Source organism: Eulemur rufifrons, chromosome 7, assembly GCF_041146395.1.
Source record: "Eulemur rufifrons isolate Redbay chromosome 7, OSU_ERuf_1, whole genome shotgun sequence".
In the NCBI taxonomy this organism is placed as follows: domain Eukaryota; kingdom Metazoa; phylum Chordata; class Mammalia; order Primates; family Lemuridae; genus Eulemur; species Eulemur rufifrons.
Genome location: NC_090989.1, coordinates 10712826 through 10719809, shown reverse-complemented (window position 1 = coordinate 10719809; position 6984 = coordinate 10712826). Strand labels below are relative to the sequence as shown.

At 45.1% G+C, this 6984-nt stretch overlaps 1 long non-coding RNA gene across 1 annotated transcript; it reads right to left on the bottom strand.

The window, feature by feature from the left end:
- Positions 1–1219: 1219 nt before the first annotated feature.
- On the bottom strand, positions 1220–5543 carry LOC138386103 (uncharacterized). The gene is made up of 3 exons (XR_011233874.1): positions 5455–5543; positions 4577–4700; positions 1220–1436 (listed from the first exon to the last, which is right to left on the bottom strand). It is a non-coding gene; the product is annotated as an uncharacterized lncRNA (long non-coding RNA).
- Between the last annotated feature and the right edge of the window lie 1441 nt (positions 5544–6984).

The following is a 6984-nucleotide window of genomic DNA, read 5'->3' as shown; positions in this document are numbered from 1 at the left end:
CTCAAAGAATGTCCATCTCCCCACCAACCTTCAAATATGTTAAGAAGTCACCTTCACTTGCTCATTTCCCATATCTGAGTGTTTCCTCTTTCTCTGCCACAGGTAGGGGTAGCCATCCTTCCAAGTTCTCTTCCTGGTGGAAATCTTCATGACCTTGCAAAGTGGGGAACCAGCTCCTTCCTTTGCCCCTGAGTGCACGGGTCAGCGCTATTGCAGGGTGCACCTGTTCTTGTGGGAAATCCTCTCCAGCTCTGGGCCACTGTATGTCACCTGGCATAGTGGGCAGCTCTCCTAGTGCCCTTCATAGGGACCTGTGTTGGTTCTTCTGAAGTCCTGCCTCTGATGTCTTCATCCCTGGAGGCATTTTCTTGTCCAGATGTCTTTGATGTCTCAGCAGCATCTGTCTCTGGCTGAGGATCAGATACAGGGGCTGCAGCACCTCCTGTTTGGGGATGGCTGATGTTACTTATCTACCTGCAGCCCCCACCCTTAATCAGTGGTCTCCAAACTTTTCTGATTGTGCCCTCCACTGAGTAAAAAGGTCAGGGGGTACATATCCCCCATGTGTTTACTTATGAACTGTACATTACATAAATTATAAAACATACATAAAATTGAGGCTAAAAGGAAGAACAAGATGAAATAGACAATGTTTTGAGGGTCATTAACTGTGACAGCTTTGCATTACCATTTGTTAACACCTAAAGGCATCCTAAGAATCTGGATTCAAGGTTCATGGTTAACAATAAGGGTTATAAACATGAATTTGAAGGAGGCTTCTTGTGAATTTTGATCACTTTTTTGCTGGCTTCTTGTCAGATCTGATCAGACCCCTGGCATTTTTCTGGAGAGGCTCGCTTGTCCCGGTGCTAGGAGGCAAGTGAGCCCAGCCTCTTCTTTTTGCTTCCTGTCCTGGGAGGGTCAGTATAATCTCCAGTTAGGTTTTTAAATATTAATCAAAGATCTACCCATTCCTTGTGTGAGTATGGATTAAATTACTATGAGATGGTCTAATCTATAAATTCACTTACCTGGTGCCGGGAGATTGCTCCTGGTCACTCTGCCACTGTGAGCCTGGGCCTCCTCTGCTCCCTAAGAGGCTTCCCGTCCTGTCTGCCAGGGACTAAGTGAGGGGACCCCTATTAGCTCACTGGGCTGCCCAAATAAAGTGCCACGAACCAAGCGGCTCAAACAACAGAAATGCATTATCTCACCGTTCTGGAGGCTGGAAGTCTGAGATCATAGGTGTCGGCAGCGTGGTTCCTCCCCAGGGCTGTGCGGGAGATGGTTCCAGGCCCCTCTCCTTGCTCCTGGGGGTTGCCAGCAATCTTTGGCATTCCTTGGCTTCCAGATGCTTCGCTCTGATCTCTGCCTTCAAGTTCACATGGCATTATCCGTGTGTGTGTGTGTGTGTGAGCCTCTGTGTCCAAATTTCCCTTTTATAAGACATCAGTTATATTGGATTAGTCCCACCCTAATGGCTTCATTCGAACTTGAGTACCTCTGTAAAGACCCTGTCTCCAAATAAGGTGACATTCTGAGAGACTAGTGATTAGGATTTCAACATATTTTTTTGAAGAGGACACCATTTAGCCCATCAGAATCAGTAAAGCTCATTTTTTCCTCTTACTTTTTAGATAACAATAAACAGAATGGTCTAGCCCGTGGGCCATATGAACTTCCCTTTGGGGACCACTGCCTCATAGCTCTGTCCCTCCTCTTCCACCATGACTGTTCAGCCCAGTTCTCACTGGAGCAAGGAGGGTGGGGGTGTGGAGTGGACCTGACTTTCAGGGGCTCCCCTGAATTCAAAAGATTGGTTTAATGGTCGACTTCTGGTATCAGGATGGCCAAGTGAGCCCTGGCTAGCGTCCTGTCCCTTGGTCCAAACCTCAGAAACAACAGAAAAGACACACAGTTTTAAGTGAAGACACGACTATGTTCAAAGCAACAAGGGAGAAAACAGCTGGGCGGTTCTTCAAAAAGTGAAGCAGAGAATTACCACGTGACCCCTCTATTCCACTCCTAGGTATCTACCCCAAATAATTGAAATGTATCCAAACAAAAACTCGTACATGAATATTCACAACGGCACTATTCACAAAAGCCAAAAGGCGAAACAATCTAAATGTCCATCAATGGACGGGTAAACAGAATATTTACAAAATCCACACATTGGAGTGTTAGCCACAAAAAGGAATGAAATACTGACCTGCTCCAACATGGGTGAAGCCTGACATCAATCACTACACCAAGTGAAGAAGCCAGACACAAAATGTCACATGTTGTGTGATTCCGTTATACGAAATGCGCAGAATAGGTCAATCCGGAGACAGAAAGCTGATTGGTGGTTGCCGAGGTGGGGGAGGGGACATGGGGATGGATTGCTCAACGGAACAGGCTTTTCTTTGGGGGTGATGAGATGTTTTGGAACTAGATAGTGATGGTGGTTGCACAATGGTGTGAATGTACTAAATGCCACTGAATGGCACAGTTTGAAATGCTAATTTTATGTTGTATGAATTTTACCTCAATTAAAAAAAAGAAAGCAAGAAGAAGTCTCAGGAATCAGAGACAGTGAGGACTTCATAGCCACAGATTGCTTGACACAGCACCATGGACATCTGCTGCGATGGGGTCTTGGGTTCCCAGTTAGCACCATCCAGCGTGACAAAGGCCCCGTAATCAGCCCAGGCAGTTTCCACCAAACTGGCCGTGTGAAAATTCCAGCAACAACATTGATTTTTTTTCTTTCTTTCTTTTTTAATCAAATGGCCTGATGTCTGCTGTCCAGAGCTCCAGGGCAATGTCAGCATATTAATAACCACAATTTACAAGACCCCTTCCTGTCTTCTTTGTCTCACTCCCAAACCTTCAAATCCTGTATTTTAAGCTTCTCCTGTTTTCTTTGGAATGCAGTGAATTGACTTGGAATGACTGTAATCTCCAGTAGAGAATAACATGCTTACTGGGTAAATAGCTCCTTCTCAGAAGAGCTGCAAAAAGCAGATTATGTGCGAATTCAGGGAATGCTCTTTGGTGCCAAGCTCTGTTGAATTGGAAAGGTCCTGTCAAGTTTCAGATGCACAGCTTGACATTTATATGGTTATTTATGTCACTTATTAACTGCGGTGTATTTGTGGCAATCTAATTATGACTGCCCTCCTGGCTTGTCTTGTGAACAGCAAGAAAAGATTGCTTTGCAACAAGAGCTCACCCTGGGATGTTCTTGAACACATCTGGGGAAGGATAGGGGTTGAAAGGGCTGATGGCTTTGTCACGTGTCCTTTTTGCTCTGTGACATTCCTGAAGCTTTCATCCCAAGAACACTGGGTGCTGGACATTCTGCTGCTCTGGGTACAGGAAGAGACAGCAAGATCTCCTCTTAGAAGCCTGTGAAGCCTTCAGGAGCTCACAAGCCCATGATTTTCTTTTTTTCTTGGAGACAGAATCTCGCTCTGTTGCCCGGGCTGGAGTGCCCTGGCGTCAGCCTAGCTCACAGCAACCTCAAACTCCTGGGCTCAAGCAATCCTTCTGCCTCAGCCTCCTGAGTATCTGGGACTACAGGCATGGATCACCATGCCTGGCTAATTTTTCTATATATTTTTAGTTGTCCAGCTAATTTCTTTCTATTTTTAGTAGAGACAGGGTCTCACTCTTGCTCAGACTGGTCTCGAACTCCTGACCTCGAGCAATCCTCCTGCCTCGGCCTCCCAGAGTGCTAGGATTACAGGTATGAGCCACCACGCCTGGCCAAGCCCATGGTCTTGAATAGCCTTTGATTCTAGGAGATTCTGAGGCTCATAGATGGACGCTTTGGATTTCTTTAAGGTGGTTTGGAGAGCCAACCTGAGTAGGGAATTGTGAAGAACCAATATCCTGCTTTTGGAGGAATTTGGTCTAATTTTTGAGATTCTGACATAAACAAAAGATACTCAGCTGTGATTCTTAGCTTTATGCCTACATTGCAAAGGGAATGCTCTGTTTGGAGGGGCCCATCCTCTCTAATGCAGACCTGGAATGAAAATGAGCTCATGTTCTGAGGCTTTTGGTTATAATATTCACCCTCCCCCCACCTGTCCGCCCTGTGGAGCTTTAGGGTGACACGGGAGGCGAGTGGCAGGCCTGGCAGGATGAGAAAGAAGCCAGAGAAGAGCAGAGCTTTGGGTCCAGCTCAGAACCAAATCTACTGGGCTCCTTCAAATCTCCTGACACTTCCCAAGAGAACCAGAAAGACTGAGAAAGGCCTGTCTGAAAAGAAATACCACACTGAGTGCAAGACACTCCATAAAAGACACACCCCTGCCCTTGCTGGTGGTTGGGAACGGCTGTCTCACGCCCATCTGCTTACACCGTGGTGACACTATCCCACTCGTGGCCCGCCAGGCCTTCAAAATAGCTCAGTGCTTTAGGGCAGGGAGATCTACTCTCACATTTCGCCACCTTCTTGGAAAGTGACCTATTCTGCTGGTTTCCACTTTTATAAAATCTAATTAAGGGCTGCTTGAAACTTTCCATTCCCCAAACCATCCTCAGCTCTTGCTTTGCTTAAGTTAAAATGCCGTTTGCCACTGACCTGTTGCTTTGCACCTGGGTGAGAATCTGAGCCCAGGCTGCTAGAGTCAGTGACAGCCCCTGTATCCAGAGTCTCTGAGACTTCAGACTGCACGGCCATGGGCATGTGTCATGCACAGGAATTTCTGAAAAGGAAAAAAGGTGCGACAAAAGTCAAGCGAATGCCCATACAAATATGTCAAGCTGATTTTTGGCAAAGGTGCAAAAGCAATTCAGAGGAGGAAAAATGGCCTTTTCAAGAAATGGTCCCGGAGCAATTGAAATTCACCAGCGAAAAAATGAACTTCAACCTAAACCTCAAGCATTGTACAAAAGTCAACTCCAAATGGATCATGAACTTAAATTTAAAATGTAAAAATTAAAATATAAAACTAAAAATATAGAAGAAAATCATGCAGACCCAGGGTTTCATGACAAGTTCCTGGACTTGATACCAAAACCATGCTCCATAAAAGAAAAAACTGGGAAATTTTACCTCCTTAAAATTAAAACTTTTGCTCTGTGAAAGACCCTGCGAAGAGAATGAGAAGACATGTTACAGCCCGGGAGTAAATATTTTCAAACCACATATTCAACAAAGGATTAGTATCTACAATATATAATGAACTTTTAAAACTCAGTAGTAAAAAAAAAAAAAAAAAAAAAAATCCCAAACAATCCAATTAGAAAATTGGGCAAAGACGTGAACAGACTTTTCACCGAAGAGAATGGGCAGAAGACAAACAAGCACATGCAAAGATGTTCAGCATCATTAGCCAGGAGGGAAATGCAAATTCAAACCACAACGCGGTGTCACTCCACACCTATCAGAATGGCTAAAATAAAAACTAGTGATAACACCAGATGCAGGCAGTGACGCAGAGAAACCGAATCACTCACACGTTGTTGACAGCGATGGAAGATGCTGCAGCCCCTCCGGAATACAGTTTGGCAGTTCCTTACAAAACTAAACATGTGCTTAACATATGATCCAGCATTTATACTCCTGAACATTTACCCCAGAAAAATGAAAACATGTTCACACACGACACAGACACACACACACACACACACCCTCTACACAAATATTCCTAGTAGCTCTATTTGTAGTAGCCAAAACCTGGAAATGACCTAACTGTCCTCCGGCGGGTGGATGGTTGAACAGACTGCTCTGTCCACTCAGTGTCAACGTCCTGGTCGTGATATTGCACCATAGCTGTGCAAGAGGGTGCTGTTGTTGGGGCATGCTGGGGAAAAGGCTCTTCCTCAATTATTTCTTACAACTGCATGTGAACCTACAATTGTCTCAAAATGAAAATTTTTTTTAAAAGTTGTATTTAAAAAGTCAAGCAATTGCAGATACTGGGGGCGGTGACACCAGCACTGGGCATTTTGAATCCCTCATGATGCCAGGAGCTGGGGAGGATGGAGCCTTTGGTTAAAAAATGGAATTAACGATAGCACTGCCTCTTACCACGTGATCTCACAGGTGTGCTCCTTGGTATTTACCCAAATGAGCTGAAAACTGGTGTCCACACCAAATCCTGCACACAGATGTTTATAGCAGCTTTGTTCATAATTGCCGACACTTGGAAGCAACTAAGGTGTCCTTTAGCAGGTGAATGGGTAAACTGTGGTACATCCTGACAATGGATTATTACTCAGTGCACAACAGAAATGAGCTATCAAACCATGAAAGACACCGAGGAACCTAAATGCATATTACTAAGTGAAAGAAAACCAATCTGAGAAGGCTACACACAGGCATATTGGCGTTTCAGTAGACAGCAGACTGCATGTCCCATGACGATCCTATAAAATTATAGGACCATATTTTTACCGGACCTTTTCTGTGTTCAGATATGTTTAGATTGGCAAATACTTCCCACTGTGTTACAACTGCCCACAGTATTCAGCACGGTAACGTGCTGTACAGGTTTGTAGCTTGGCAGCAACAGCCACCCACATGGCCTCGGGGGTGGTAGGCTATGCCATCTAACTTTGTGTGAGTGCACTCTATAATGTCTGCATGACAACAAATTGTCTAATTTCTCAGAACATATCCCTGTCAAGTGACACATGCATGTCACATGTATGATTTCAACCATATGACATTCTGGAAAAGGCAAAACTCTGGAAACAGTAAAAAGATCAGTGGTTGCCAGGGTTTGGGTGGGGAGGGTGGATGAACAGGTAGAGCACAGAGGATTTTTAGGGCAGCGAGACTACTTTGCATGACACCATAATGGCGGGTACACATCATCACACATTTCTCCAAAGCCGTAGAATCTACATCACCAAGCTTGAACCCTGATGTAAACTCTGGACTTTGGATGATGACGACGCAAGTTCACGGACTGTTACAAATGGGCCACTCTGGTGGGGGATGTTGGTAGTGGGGGAGGCTGTGCCTGGGTGGGGACAGCAGGG